We start from the raw sequence: 16,359 nt of genomic DNA, 5'->3' as shown, positions 1-16,359 counted from the left end.
TGACATCGTGCATAACTAAAATAGAATATCCAAACCAGGAAACTGGGGGCGCCTGGGTGGCTCAGTCGGTTAAGCATCTGACTCTTGGATTCTGCCCAGGTCGTGATCTCAGGGTCGTGAGATCGAGCCCCGCGAGGGATGCTGTGCTCAGCACAGAGTCTGCTTAAGACTCTCTCTCCCTTGGGGCACCTGGGTGGCTTGGTCATTAGGCCTCTGCCTTCGGCTCAGGGCGTGATCCCGACGTTATGGGATCGAGCCCCACATCAGGCTCCTCCACTGGGAGCCTTCCTCTTCCTCTCCCACTCCCCCTGCTTGTGTTCCCTCTCTCGCTGCTGTCTTTCTCTCTGTCAAATAAATAAGTAAAATCTTTAGGAAAAAAAAAAAGACTCTCTTTCCCTCTACCCCCTCCAGGAATAAAGAAATCTTACAAAAAACAGGAAACTGATATTGACACAGTGCCGTTAACTAGCTCACAGACCAAATTCAGATTTCGCCATTTTTTCCTGCACTTGTGTGTGTGTGTGTGTGTGTGTGTGTGTGTGTGTGTGTGATATGCAACTTCATCTGATGGGTAGATCCGCGGAACCAGCACCGTGATCAGCCCCATCACCATTATGGAACTAACCTTGACATGCCCTCCTTTTCCACTTGCCCCTCTCTCCTATCCCTATTCCCTGGTTCCCCTCTGTAAATCTGCCACTTCTAGAATGTTCTATAAATAGGATTATACACTATATAACCCTTTGAGACTGGCTTTTTTCCCACTCAGCACGATGCCCGTGAGATCCGTGTGAGTGGTGTACGTCCATGGCTAGCGGATTAACGTACTCTGGTAAACAGATGTTCAACCACTCACCTGCTGAAGGGTATTTGGTTGTTTTCAGGTTTTTTTGCTATTGTGAATAGAGCTGCTGTGAACGTTTATATACAGATTTAGGCGTGAATGTAAGTTTTCATTTCTCCGAGGTAAACATTCAAGAGTGCAGCCGCTGGATCGGATCACAGTTGCATGTTGAGTTTGATAAGAAATCGCCAATTTCGTTTCTGGAGATGCTGTGCCATTTTACATTCTGACCAGCAATGAGGAAAATTCTAGTTGCTCCACATCCTCCCCAGCAAAGCTCTGTGTTTTGTACCCAGAGTTATGAACGCTTAGGACTCTAGAACATTGGAACTGTAGGAGGCTTTAAAGGTTACCCAGTCCAGCCCATATTCTGCACAGGAAGGAGCCGGATGTGGAGCAGGGACCTGACCACCCCTTGTCCCTTCATCCAAGTCCTCTGTTACTCTTACCACCTTCCTTGTGTCCCAGAGCTGCCTGGGCTTTATGACATCTCTGCAAACGTGTGAAAGGTTGGGCAGGACCTGAGAGCCTTGTTCAAGTGTCGGGGGGCAGGGGGGGGGATGTCTTGCCCAGGAAACTCGACCTTGTGCTTTGCTGCCGTTGAAGAAACCAGGCTCCGGCTGCACTCTCCAGTGCTCGCACGGCTCTCAACGCATTGTCTTCTCTCAGGAAATTACTAACAGCACCAAAGTTCAAATACAATCTGAAGTTACAGTCCACAGCCAACTTTCCCAGGCTCACCCGGCCTGCCCAGCGGTAATGTCAACACCCATTGCCTCTAGCTCAGCTCCTTGCATTTATGGAGAACCTACTGTGTGTTGGGCACTGGGCAAGGCACTTGATGTCCCATGGCCCCTGGTCTTCACCCCGGTCTGCCGGGCTGGCCCCATGAGCCCCATCTGACAGAGGAGGAAACATGGCTGGGGAAGTCATGATCACATGCAAAAGTTTCAGAATAAAAGACTAAGGTATAGGTCGTTATTACACAGAGCATGCATAAAATACTCTTTGGGGTGATCAAAGTGGCCTTTCCTGTCATTTTCTGAGTGTAAATGTGCAATGTGCTTCTCCCTGGGTCTTATGCCTGAAACTCGCACAGCGGACACCAGGTGGCGCCAACGCTGAGCTTTTCCCTAGGCCGGACCCTCCAGACTCGTCACAGAAGCCCTCTGCTGATTCTACCACCGTGTGTGCTTCCAACCCAACCATAGCATTTCTAGCACATTAAACTCTTTTTTTAAAAAGCAGAGATCCTTGCTTTCTTAAAAATCAAATCAGTAAATATTAACATCTGCACATCTTTCTAAAAAGGTTGCACTTTACAGCAAAAAGCCAGAAATGCAAGATCGAGGTGGAATATAGAACCTTTCCACTAAACATCAACTGTTTAAAATTGCTGGTTATCCTAACTTCAGCTTTTCCATATATGGATGTTCTTGAGAAACAGATAACTGTTCCAGACCCTTCCTGCATTTTGAATGCTGGAAAGCCATGAATTTCTCTGCAGAGAGGAAGCTCAGACATTATCTGCAGTTTTGTTTACTACTGAGCTTGTTGGGGGATATTTTAAGAACTGAAGCCCTCTTGTTTTGCTTGTGAGGCCCAACTCCTTATAATCTCCTAATTGCCCTGTTTCTTCCTGTGTGGATGAATTATGTTCTGGTTCTTTGTTCTTCCTAACGAAAACATGAACGGGGAAAGGCAAGTGCTTCTTAACACGCCTCTGGTCCCAGCGCCCCCTTATTTCCCTAATTCAGATATTTCCTATTCAGGAATTCTTCTCCCTAATTCCCTTTTCTTTGAGGTTTCAACCAGCTGCTCAATTTACACTAGCGTGTCTGGGAATTCTTTTCCAGTCTGCATCCACAGGAATCCCCTCCATCCCAGGCAAAGTGGGACGATTTGCGACCCTAGCTGTCTAAGTTTGAGCCGAAGTGAACTTGCGTTGAATTTTAGATTCAGATTTGACTTCGCTCCTTGTAGCAGGCTTCCTTCTCCACCGCATTACTCATTATTCATTCACTTGCTCAGCAAATGTGTACCCAGGAAACCTCAACTCTCTCTCTGCCATCCCGGATCTCTCACAATGGGTCTTGACATTTACCTTTGCTGGGTTTTGATGCCAGCGATTCGTGTCATATCCCTTCTAAGGTTTGCAGCGCCAGACGCAGCATCTAATCCCAACAGATGCCTCATTAATGGTTATTAAATGAAAAGGAAAGAAAACTGAACGTCCCTCTCCCCCTCGAGGCTACTGCTTCTCTGTGGTTCCCAGAATGTCATTACTTTGGAACCTTACAAGCCCCTGCTTGGAGCCAAAGAGGGACATCACGATGTCACGCAGGGTCCCGGCTATGATAGGGACAGCAGTGTCCAGTAGTTTTTAGAACCTGCCTCAAATTCCAAATTCCTGGTTACCCTTCTGGGAATAAAATCTCCCCGAGTTTGTTTTCCGTGGGGTTCAGATTTAGATTTATGAGAAGTTAGCATTTAGAAGGAACCCATAACTCCAGAGCAGTCTTCATTTTGCACCAGACCTCAAAATTTCAGAAGAGGAGGTAGTGGTTGCAGGAGTGGGAGAAAGGAATTTGCCGGAGAGATTGTCCTCTATTCCCAAATAAGTTCTGTCTCTCTTTCCCAGCCAGACTCTCTATAAAAGGGAAAACTGGACAACAGGCAGTGGGAAAGGAGCGCGTCCTGGCAACTTGCTGCAAAGCCTCGTACACCATGCTGTTTACAAATTCCTGCAGCCAGCCCCGGGATCCAAATGTAGACAACTCTGTTTATGTAACTAAAATAGATGCTTCTACCGTGTGATTAAGGTGGCTCGGGGAGCTGGGCCACTGTGAGGCGATGTGTGCTGTAGGCCAGAGGGGAGCGCAGAGCATGGGAGCCCTGGGACCCTAGCAGGTATGAGGTGGATTAGATTGGTTTTCTGGCCAAGAGATCTCCCAGGGTAGGCACATCGCAGGTGCAGGGGAGAGCTGGAGGACTCACAACCCGGCATCCTTTGTTGCTGTCGGTCTTAGAGGACCAGGGACCAGCCCAGCACTGTCCCCTCCCGCTGCATTCTTGCCCTGCACAGTGTTTGGAAGGAAGCCCCCCCGCTGCACCACCAGGAGAGGATGGGTTCCAGCATGTGGTTCCACTGCTGGGATCAATAAAGAGGCTCGAGTGTTCTAGGGTCGGTAGACATGCAGCTCAGTGAAACCTTCCCTCCACTCACCACGCCCTTCACATCTCTGCACCCTGTGCTTCCTGACCAGAAGACTTGTTCTTCTAGAAGCAGTGCAAGTTTCCCCTCCAGACATTCTCCAACCCCTCCCCAGCTGGAAGTGGTTCCGGCTCCCTCCCCTGGGCACCGAGGTCACCCCTCTCATCCACTGCACTCCTGCAGGAGCTCTTTGGGGTCAGAGTCTGCGTCTCGCCACCTTTATATCAGCCTTGGCTCCAGCATAGTGCCCGGCCTCGGCAGTCAAGTGAGCCAATGGCTTGTCTTTTTGCGTCATGGGAAGACAGCATCCAGGGGCCACGGGATGAGAGCCAGCAGGAGCAGAGGTGTCACACCACTGCTGATCACCCCACGGACTCCCTGAGTCTCAGAGAAGGAGGCCCCCATTCACGTGGCTTCCAGGCTGGCTGTGCCGCCCGTGCTGGGCTCCTCACGGCTCCTCCTGCCCCAGCCTCCTTGGTCTTCTCAGCTTTGCAAGGACGCATGCACCCTGGAGCCCTTTACACACTCTTTCTTCTCCTGAGATGTGCTGTCCCGCCCATCCACATCCCCTGTCTGACCTACCCTGGTCGCCGTTCTGGTCTGCCCCCAAATGCCTCGAGAGCACCTCTCCTCAGTCTAGATTAAGTCCCCTTCTTCTATGTTCGCCACACGCCAGCTGCTGCTATAACGTCTTACGTGTACTCACCGCCCTCTCGGGGGCAGAGAAGGGTTTGATCTCTGGGACCCCGGCCACGGCTCCATGTGCACCCCCTCCTAGCACTACTATGACGGTGCGCGATCCTTGTGGAAGTATTTGCTTACTGTCAATTTTCCTGCTTGAGTCGGAGAACGGGAAACCCGTCTTCTTCTCCACTGTCTTCCCAATGCCCAGCCCAGTTACCTGGCTTCGTAGAAACAAACGAACCAATGACTGGATGAATTAATTAATCAACCGAGGGAGACCTGGAAAAACTCAGGAGAGAGCCTGGAGCAGGCAGACTCAAGGTCACCTTGAGACAGGCAAGAGCAAGCTAGAGCATGACAGCGGCTCACCACAAAAGGAGATTCCAGGGAACAAAGGGGTGACTACCCTCTGCCCGAATCAACGGGGTCTTATAGGCAACATGTCCGAGGGGAAAAGGCAACAGAAAAACCCCACGGTTTTAAGCTGACTGTCTTTTCTCTTTTTCTTTGGAAAAAAATTGACAGAAGGGTTGTTCACGGAGGCCTTAGGGGGAAGCGGGTGGCTGGGGCAGGCGGCAGGAGGAAGAAGAGTGAGGGACCGTCCACATCTCTGATCACAGACGCAGAGTCAAGGAGCCGGAGGCCCACTGAAGTCACACTTGGACGCCGGGCTCCGGGTGCAAGGGCGGGCACGGCGGCTGCCAGGCCCAGCGCGGGCACACACAGGGGGTATTCACAGCCCACGGCCGCAGCCGCTGCCGCCCACCCTGCGCACCCCCCAGCGGCAAACAGAACCCTCTGTCTCGGTTCCTGAGTCAAGCCTGCACAGAATTAACTGTAATAATTGGCAGGTGTGCTGCTGGCTTCTGGGTTTCAATCCACCGGGGGCTCATGAAAACTGGATGTTCCGCCGCAGCCAGTATTTAGCTTGGGCTCCGAGAAGCTTCAGCTTTCCATGACGAGAGACGAAGTGTGTGGCTGCAGCTGCCCTGGGCAAACAAGAGTTCCAGAACGGCCTTGGAGAAGGAGGCCCCTCTGGCCAACAATCCAGTTCGCTCTTTGGGGAAAGGGGAGGAAGTAGCCCTAGACCTGCTGCCCTTCTCAGGAGCACAGAGTAATGGAGAAGAAAGGAGCCTTTCTGGGAGTTGTTGTTGTTTTCCCGCAGGATGGAAGACAGTGATCATCTCCTCCAGAAGTTTTCTAGGGCAGGAACGCCCTTGGACTTCTTCCTGTGAATACCTAGGGTGATAAGGAGGCTTATCGCAGCCCGCAGCCAGGAGCCCCGGCCAGCCGCCTAGCGACAGCCACTGCCCCTGGGGCACCGCTGCTGTGCCCGTGGCCGACCTCACTAATCAAGAGAGGTTACCTTTTCTACTGAGTCTGAGACAGGAGCTCGGAATCCTTCTCAACCCTGCGCCCCAGAAAGCCATTACAATGAATCGGCATTGGCACAAGAGATAAAAAGTATTTGCCACTTCTATTTTAGTAACTCAGAAGAGGCCAAAGTGAGAATCTCATCAGAAAGGTTTTTTGCAAAGACGGGAGTCAAGGGATGTCCTACCGCGAACTGTGGCTTTGATGCCAGTTACTGGCCAAGCAGAGAATCCCTATCACTGCGCTCCAAAGAGCCAGCTCCCACGATGATCCTCGGAAGGGGGGCCCTGTATGGGATTTCACTGCGGACACAGACATGGTGGCCCAGGGATGGGACGGCCAATGCCAAGGGCACATCCTTTCTGCTCATCACACCCACACTGGAAGCTTGTCCTTCCATCAGTCTGCTATAGCAGGGACAGAGCTGTCCGCCATCCTGAAGTCCCGTCAGGAGACAGCTGCCCATGCATGATGGCCCCCTGCCATGTGTCACCCCACCGCTCTTTCTCAGCAGGCCTGTGGGCCCTTTTTTGTAGGAACTAATGTGTAGTGCTGGGGAGAGGGGACTCCAGCATCCAGGGCTAGGAAACACTAAAGAAGCAGCATCCCTTGGATTGTGCCCACATTCTCCATGGAGGAGGCCCTTTGTTCACAATCCCAGTAACAGAAGCTACTCCTTCATGGATGATTGTCCTTGTAACCTTGGGCTTCCTTCCAATAGGCTTTGAGACGGTGTCTCCTTCTGGATGCCCTTTCCCATCCATTTTACCTTTCATCAGAGACCAAAGCCTGGACAGGACCTCCTGCTGCTCAGCCCAGTGACACGGGGAGGGTCTTCCTCTGTTATCACAAGTTGGTGCTGTGTCCCAAGGAGGAGGGAGGACTTAGCAGCCCATCCCTCTTTCTTACCTCGCTGCTTGGGTTCCCAAGTCACACTCCCTGGGTTTTGGGCAGTCACGTTAGTTCTGTAGGTCTGTGTCCTCCCCTGCAAACAGGAATAATGACACTACCTCCTAGGATTGCTATGAGGACCAAATGAGAGAGTCTACGCAAAATGCTAGCATGCAGTAAGCACCCAGTGGGTACCAGCCCTAATATGGGGTAGCTATTCCAGCTAGCTCTGACACCCTCCTATGAATTTTTAAAAGTTGTAAAATACACATAACACAAATTTTACTATTTTGAAGCGTATAGTTCAATGGCATTAAGTATCCTTACAATGTGCAACCATCACCATGATCTCGTCCCAGAACTTTCCACAATCCCAAGTGGAAACCCTGCACCCACTAAGCAGTCCCTCTGCTCTTCTCCCTCCCTATCAGCCCCTGACAACCACTCATCTGCTTTCTGTGTCTATGGATTTGCTTATTCGGGACATTTCAAATGAATAGAATCATGCAATATGTGGTCTTTTGTGTCTGGTTTCTTCCACTTAGCATCGTGTTTCCAAGGTTCATCCATGTTGTAGCATGTATCAGTATTTCATTCCTTTCAATGGCTAAATAACACTCCAAAGTATGGATAGACCATAATTTGTTGGTCTATTGATCTGTTGATGAACAGTTTGGGTTCTTTCAACTTTGGGCTATTGTGAAAAATGTGCTATGGTTACTTGTGAGCAAGTATGTGAACACCTGTTCTCAATTTTGGGGGGTATACACTAGGAGTGGAACTGTTGGGTCAGAGGGACATTCTGTGTTTAACTTAGAAATCACAAATACTTTTCCACAGTGGCTCTGCCATTTTACATTCCCATCAGCAACATAGGAGGGTTCTAACTTTTCCACAGCCTCAACGACACTTACCGTTTCCCCTTTTTTAAAATATGGCCATCCTCACCCTCTTACACTGTTGGTGGGAATGCAAGCTGGTTCAGCCACTCTGGAAAACAGTATGGAGGTTCCTCAAAAAGTTGAAAATAGAGCTACCCTACAACCCAGCAATTGCACTACTAGGTATTTACCCCAAAGACACAAACGTAGTGATCCGAAGGGGCACCTGCACCTCAATGTTTACAGCAGCAACGTCCACAATAGCCAAACTATGGAAAGAGCCCAGATGTCCATCGACAGATGAATGGATAAAGAAGATGTGGTTTATGTATATATACAATGGAATCTTATTCAGCCATCAAAAAAAGAAATCTTGCCATTTGCAACAATGTGGATGGAACTAGAGGGTATTATCCTAAGCAAAATAAGTCAATCAGAGACAGACAATTACAATATGCTCTCACTCATATGTGGAATTTAAGAAACAAAACACAGGATCATAGGGGAAGGGAAGAAAAAATAAAACAAGATGAAATCAGAGAGGGAGACAAACCATAACAGACTCTTAGTCATAGGAAACAAACTGAGGGTTGCTGGAGGGGAGAGAGGTGCAGGGATGGGGTAACTAGGTGATGGACTTTAGGGAGGGCATGAGATGGAATAAGCACTGGGTATTATATAAGACTGATAAATCACTGGACTCTATCTCTGAAACTAATAATACACTATATGTTAATTAATTGAATTTAAATTTTAAAAAAATGTTAAAAATCTGGCCATCCTAGTGGGTTTGAAGTGGTATCTCATTGTGGGTTTGATTTTCATTTCTCTGATGACTAATGACACTGGGCACCTTTTCATGTGCTTGTTGGCCATTTGTGTATCTTCTTTGGAGAAATGTCTATTCAAGTCCTTTACTCATTTTTTAATTGGGTTGTTTGTCTTCTTGTGGTTTCTCCTATAAAGTTTAGGTCATCTTCTAACCAATGGGGTCAGAAAAAAGAATAAAAAGACATGAAAGTGTGTGTGTGTGTGTGTGTGTGTGTGTGTGTGTGTGTGTGTACTTCCAAACTCCCTGTATAACCTGGATGTGCAGGGAATAAAGCTAGTTCCTTTATGTTGTCTAAAACTTACTTGTCTTCCTTCTGGTCTTTACTGCTCTAATCTGCTTTATTACCTAGATCCTAAATTTAAAAGGCCCTCCCAATTATGCTCAGTCTTTCTAGAAAAAAGAAAAGAAAAGAAACCCAAATTCGAAGTCTCTGAGATTTCTATTCCCTGGCCCAAGGTGGTCATGGCCTCTGAGAATATGGGGTGGTGGTGGTTTTGTAACCTCAAGGCAAAGGGGACATCTCGGCATTCTAGGTGTGGTGACTTCTGCCTTCTCTGGGCTCCTTGGCCATACCCCTTGTCTGCTGACTGAGCCTCACACCCTGAAAATGGTGCCCAAAAGCTGTGGCCATATGGTCAGTCTCCTTGGCTCCATCAGAGGCTACCTGCTCCTGGTGACTTGGCCTACCTTTGAGGTTTGGCTGTGACTTCCCCGGGGCCTTCCTCTCAAAGATCCCGCCTTATCCCAGCCAGAACTTTGGCTCCTCCTGAGTCTCACCTTTACCACAGACAGGTAAACCAAGGACATCTCAGGAAAGGTATAGCCTCAGGACTGCCTGCCAAACTACCCCGCACCACCATGTTTGTGTGGCTGAGCTGCCCCCCAGGGAAGCTGCAGAATCCTCCCAGAGACCTGAAGAGGGAACAGGTGGTGACAGCATCCTGGTGGCTTTCAGGAAGGAGAATTCAGAATGTGGCCATCAAATAGATCCTTGAAGGACAGAGAGGTGTCTTGGGGTGGGGACTCTGCCCTCTGAGTCTCTACCATTCCTCAGAGCACCTGACAGTGTTAGACAAAGAGGAGGTGCTCAAGCCACCAACTGTTTCAGTTGACTGTGACAGATGAAAGCCTTGGAAGGTTGAAGGCAACAGCTCAGTGGCAATTTCTTTTTGAATTAGAGGAAACATTCAAATGGCCACCCAAGCCCATCTCCATCACTGGCCATGAATTTCCCTAACTTACCGCCCACAAAGTGACAAAGGTACAAGGTTTATATTTATATCCCTTCCCTGCCAGTCTTGCATGTCAGAAAAAGGAATAGTCCCCCCCCCCTTGGAAGTTAATTCTCCTACCTGTGCTCATAATTCCCAACCCTCCATCTTCTTTAAGACCTAGGCCTTAATCCCAGGAGTTCAAAGAGAGGATGCTCTTCTCTGATCTACAGAGCAGTGGTTGACCAGTTGGTTTCCTGCTGACTCCTAAAAGCAGAAACTGCTGAACCTTCCATTACCTGCTTCTTCTGCCACTGCTTGATAAATGTGCTTATCCTGATCTGCCTGCCAGTGGACTACAAAACCAGGAACATTTAAGGGTCTGTGATGAGAGGGAGAAAGAGTGAGCCTCCAACCCAAGAGGCCCCTGTTGGAGCAGGACTGACAAAAGGGGCTTGAACAAACAAGTATTGAGAATGCTCAAGAGGACAGAGAGTCTAAGAAAAGAACTTCTAGGAACTAAAAGAAAATTATTTTTTATTTTAAAAACTTGGGAAATAAACTGAAAGGAGGATGATCACTGCTTATCAGTGAATTAAAGGTCTAGGGGATCAAGTAGAAGAAAAGCTCATAATATGAAAACACAAAAATTTGGAAAACAGGAGGAAACAGTAAGAAATTTAGGGGACAAAACAGGAGATATGACGTTCAAATAATAGAAGTTCCAGAAGGAGAGAGAGAGAGTGTGAAGAACAGATGGAGGAGAAGTAATATTTAAACAAATAACAGAAGAAAATTTCCATGGTCCGATATGAGATTTAACACTGTAGGTTGAAAGGCCCAAGTCCAAGACAAGGTTATTTTTTTAAAGACATACACCTAAATATAACTTGGTGAAATCTTGGAATTCCAAGGACCAAAAAAAATTGCTTACCAAGATGAGCGAGGATGAAGAGATATGAAGGGAGATAGAACTTTTCCTTCTACATCTTTGCATTGTTTCACTAGTAAAATGAGTACTCATTATGTTAAAACTGACAAATAAAAATATTTTAATGGGTTTCTAATGATTCTCATTTTTCCAAAGACCCTCTTGACCCAATGTCTAAAGACATGCATGACTTTGGACCCAATGCCTAATTGTCCTATTTTTCTGATTCTGCCTCTCACATCTGGGTGCTAGCCAGCTTGAGCTCCTTCAGACCAACACGCACTTCTCATGCCTTTATTTTGAGCCTAGAACTGTGCCTGACATTGGTATACAAAGATGAAGACGCATGGTTCCTACACTCAAGGAGCCTAAGTTGGGAGTGAGCTGAATTTGCTCACTGGGGGAGGCCTCTGGGCCTTTGCTCTTGGCTGGTTCTCAGGGTAAGTGGTGACATATAAAAGATCATGCCCACTTCTTCCATCAGCCTGCCTAGGAACCCCCCCTTAAAGGAAGGCAGCTGGACACTATAGCCCTGTGGTTTCTATGACAACCTCAGGATGGCATTAGCTGTGACCCAGCTGAGGTTCTTCTGAGACAAGATGGGTGATTTGGCCTTCCCCCACCCATCCCAGCTCCTTTCCCTTCTCCCTGCACCTGCCTTCCACATCATCCTAGTCACAATGTATGTTGGGATTCCCTTATTTCAGGAAGACAGTCTACATTGAGTCTACAAACTCACCCCCTCAGTTTGCTTTCCAAAGGCAATGGAAAACAGTCCCCAAAGGCAGGCCACCTGAAGCAGTGTCACCCACGGGGGACAAGGGACTGGCTGAGGTTAAGAACCAAAGAGAATTAAAAGAGGACACTCTCTGAATAGGAGGACTCCTCCCTTCTTCTCTGGTCAAGGGAGTGGGATGGGGATATAGAAAGCTTAAGGGAAGATAGCAGGAGAAGCAGCAGGGAGGACTGTGGATTTGGCATCTCTAGGAAGAACTGTGGAGGGCCACCACCCAGGAGACTGACCTGCAGGGCAGGATCTGTCAGGGGCAGCTCAAGAGGGTTCCAAATGATACCCAGTGAGACAGGAACATCGCCATGTTGGACAAAGTAGGATTTCCAATCATCGAATGTGGCTGCAGAGCTAACACATTTGCATACCTGGGGGCACCTGGCTCGATAAAGGGGTACAGCTTCCCAGGTGTTCAGTGACTCCAAGTAACACCAACTGCATCTTTGGCATGGTTAGGTGATAAACTCACACTTCCTGTTTGTTTGCCATCGCCCCTCCCTTCCTTGCCACTCCAAAGCCCACCTCTGTGACTCCCCCTCCACCTGTCTGGTCAGAAACTGGCCAAGGCCTGGGGCTTGGGACTCTTCCTCACCCCAAAGCTTCTTCTCAATCCCAGAGGCCAAGAAAGAAGACCATGGTCACCCCTCCTTCCTTCTCCCTGAGATATGCAGCTTAGCTGGAGCAAAGACCCCAGAGGCCCAAATGAGGAAATGTCAAGGCACCCAGGGCAGCTCAAGGCCACGTTGCCAGCCCTGGCCAAGGTCTGAGCCAAAGGACATAAAGAAACAGGCTTTCCATGGAGAGTATTTTCAAGGATTTGCACTCCTGCCCAGTTGACAAAAGCCCCAAAGTGTTGGCCCAGGGAGGGAGTGCCAGCTTTATGTTTAGTCTGGCACTGATCTCACAGGCCTGCAAGGCTCAGCAAGCTGCGAGTGTGGGTTTCAAGGCCCCTGAGTACCCATGTTTATCTTCAGGCTCAGATCCAAGAGCTCAGAAATGTGTCCGTTTCAAAATAATAATTACAATAGTCTGTCTTCTGTAAGATGCAGACCTCGGAATCCATGTCAAAGTACAGGGGGACCAAACAGCCTAAGAGAACATGATTTGGGTGCACGAAGAATGGAGTTTAGTAAAAGAATGCTCAGAATTCATGTGGGCCTCACTCACCTCAACAAGAAAAGGATGTGAAGACATTATAATTGGAAGAGATAATTAGGGAAAAGATTGGAGCACAGTGTTTTTGCAAAATTGGGTGTTTCAGCTGGTTCTGGTCATCGGACAATGGAAGGACCAGCATTTGGATATTCAATTATCTCCTGAAGCTGAGGACCCGTTGAATATATTTGGTTCCGGAAATGTCCCAATGAAGCAAGAGAAAAATGGAACAAAAGGCTTTGGCAGGGGCCGGGCCATTCTCACAGCTGCAGAAAGGGAAGACGAATCCCAGAACACCCTCCACCCCACCCCAAACCCAGCCCCCCCATGGCCTCAGGGGAGCGTGTAAGGCAGGGCCTCACCATAGCTTGGCTGACCACAGCACGAGCCCCCCAGGAAGCCTTCCTCTGTTGGCCCACCCGATCCAGAGGACACACCATCACTCCCTCACTAAGAATGAGAAATACCGAAATAACCTCTCAGACTGCTGGCACCCAGGCACCCAGGCACCCAGGCCCTTACCAGTTGGCCTCCCTGCCTCCTTAGAGAAAAATGCCAACTTCCCAACCACACACTGACATTCCTGGCAGAAAGAGCCTTATTATCCCACCTGAACCAACGAGAAACAAAGCCAGTCCAGAAATTTGCCTATTGGGATTGCAAAGCTTTGAATGCCATCAGTCATGTGGAAAATGTTGAGCCGAGCCTGGCAGAGTCCTCCAAGGCCTTCATGCAAACAACAAAAGGCCGCTGAGAGCGTTCAGGCCCGTGTGGAGGAGGAATCGCTCATCACAAAAGCAGGCCCTGGCCTCCGCCGATGGCCCTAATGAGGACCAGGTGACCACCAATGAATGCGACCACACTGCGTTCGCGTTTGTCAAATCTGAGATTACTGCAAAGCCTGGAATGAATGAGCCTACAAACAAGAAAATCTATCTGTTCGGGAGCTGGAAAGAATAGGATGTGGAAAAGGCGGGGGGTGTCATCAATTACTTGTGGTTCTCGGAGAGCCAAGAATTATGCTTGGAAGTACAACTTCTGAGCATCTGGAGAAGTCTTTGGTCAGCATCCTAAGTCTTCTGGAGAATATCAAAATCATTCAGACCGTCCAAGCGAGGCCAGATGGAGACAAGATTGTGTAGTGTGCAAATGTCTTGGGCCTCTCTCTGCCCTCCCCCTGCTTCTTGCCCATCTTCCTTGGGAGCCCACCCCCACCCCCACCCCCACCCCCACCACCACCACGGCCACCAAGAACAGCTCAGGGTCTCAACTTCTGGCCTGCCAAAATCTCCTCCTAGGAAAAGGATCAGATACAACTACACTTGCACTAATCCCAGGATAAGTATTAATGTAATGGGAGTAAATGCCTTCAGATAAAGGGTCATAATTCTCACTGTGTACACTGAGGAATTAGCTGAGATCAGAGGAGGCAGGGGTCACAGTGACAGAGCCAACGAGGCTTTGCAGGAGGGAAGAGTGACACTCACCCAGCTCTGCCCTTCACTTCTTGGGGAACCTTGGACACTGGCCTCTCTCTCTCAGTCTTAGTCTCCTCCTTTCTAAAAGGAAGGGCGTGGCTGCGGTCGTTTCGGCAGCACATACACTAAAATTGGAACGATGCAGAGAAGATTAGCATGGTCCCCTGCACAAGGAGGGACATGACTTAGGGCACTTGAACGTGCCTTCGATCCTGACCAGTCCACTGCCAGCCGGCCAGCGGAAGCTTCTTGTGAGCCCCCGAGAAGTAGTGAGACATGTTTATGGAGATGGGGACACCCGAGAGGAGGTGCTCTAGCATTGCTGCAGAACACTCCAGAAAGGAGGGCCATGGGGTCCACTGGGCCTGGGGGACAGAGCACAGGGGGGGATTCTCACGGTGCCCATGGGAGTATTTGGGGGTCCTACTGATGGTGTGATAGGACTTGGGCTGGGGCTGCTCCCGTGTCCCTAGGGGGGGCCTCTGGCCCAAGTGTACCTCGATTTTACTTCCCTGCAGGTGTTCCACTCACACTGTGGCTTAGACAAACGGCTCAGCTTTGCCAGGGTAAAGGATGCCCCCCGGAACTGTGCAAGGCCACAGCCCTGCCTTTTCCTCCAAATCACTCCCTAGTAACACTGCACACGTCAGGAGCTCTACTGTCCCCATAGGCCCTGTCACCTTCTTCGTGCTTCCCTCTCTTCCATCACAGCCAGAGCTCATCTCCCTCGTCTTCCTCCCTCTCTGAACATCACCCAGGATGGGGACCCGAAACCCTGCTGTCTTTACTGGACTAGAAGTCCGGGCCACAAATGACCATTCCCCGCTATTCATAAATGCTGTGGGGTTTTTTGTTTGTTTGTTTGTTTTATTTTTATCTTTTTCTATGAGAGGTATTTGGGTGTCTGGGAAAGGGGTTCTTAAATAACTTTTTACAGCTAATGAAGAATTTTAAAATATCCTTTAAAACAAAGGCCTCTTTGAAGCTGGGTGTGCAGAGCTGGGACACAATGGACACCCTGTTTACTTGCTACAAATTGTTTACTTTGCTACAAATTGAATGCAGAGAGAGGGCTTTTTGTGCCTAGGGTAGCATACATGTCAGCCTCGAAAAGAATTCAAGTAACTTTAGCCCCATTCCACACACTCCACCTCAACTATGCGCTATGGAATGATGTTGTGCTTGGAGCAGCTTGCCATCGATCTGATTTGGCCCTGGAGTGGGGTGGGGGGTGGCCGGGTCTCTTATTACAACTCTGTATTTTAGACCCTAGGGTGAAGAAAATGGACTCAACAACTCGGTATTTTTGACCTGTAGAGAAGAGTCTAGATTTCACTTGAGATGGAAGGGAGGGCGTACAGGAAGGAGGGAGGGAAAGACACGCTCTCTCCTCACAGGTTCTTTTGGGGGGATACTCCTCACCCTCTGACCTCCCCACATGCCCTGGCCTCCACGGTCTGACACGAATGAGACTAGCTCTTCCCTGCTTCTAGGATGGGACAGTCCAATAGACTCTACAACCGTGCCAATCCCTTCGTTTCCGGTATGTCACCTTATTTGCTGCCTGCTTTGGGAAACATAGTGTCCCCCCCCCAATACATGCATTGAAGCCCTAAACCCCAGTATCTCGGAATGTATTGGCAATGGGGCTTTTAGAGAGGCAATGAAGTTAAAATGCTGCCCTTCAGGGTGGGCCCTAATCCTATTTGACAGTGTCCTCATAAGAAGAAGAAATTTGGACACACATAAAGACACCAGGGTACACGTGTCCAAAGGAAAGTCCATGCTCAGGGACACAGTGAAAGGATGGCCACCTACAAGCCAAGGAGAGAGGTCTCAGAAGAAACCAACCCTGCCGGCACCTTGATCTTGGACATCTAGCCTCCAGAACAGTGTGAAATACATTTCTGATGTTTAAGCCACGTGGTCTATCGTAGTTTGTATGGAACCCTAGCAATTTAATACACTGTCAAAAGGACAAAGCCCCTGGAACTGTCTCCAAGCTTTTGTTCCTTGTCTATAAATAGAACGATCTGTCTTGCCGGACTCTCGTAAGGGTTAGGTTTGCAGATGA

At 49.0% G+C, this 16,359-nt stretch overlaps 1 non-coding gene across 1 annotated transcript; it reads left to right on the top strand.

Annotated features, from left to right (window-relative positions):
• The first annotated feature begins 14,389 nt into the window (after positions 1 to 14,389).
• On the top strand, positions 14,390 to 14,493 carry LOC113257321 (U6 spliceosomal RNA). Its single transcript, XR_003316934.1, has one exon. It is a non-coding gene; the product is annotated as a U6 spliceosomal RNA (small nuclear RNA).
• Positions 14,494 to 16,359: the final 1,866 nt, after the last annotated feature.

The sequence above is a fragment of the Ursus arctos genome, unplaced genomic scaffold, assembly GCF_023065955.2.
Source record: "Ursus arctos isolate Adak ecotype North America unplaced genomic scaffold, UrsArc2.0 scaffold_4, whole genome shotgun sequence".
NCBI lineage: Eukaryota > Metazoa > Chordata > Mammalia > Carnivora > Ursidae > Ursus > Ursus arctos.
This window is presented reverse-complemented; position numbering and strand designations above follow the sequence as displayed.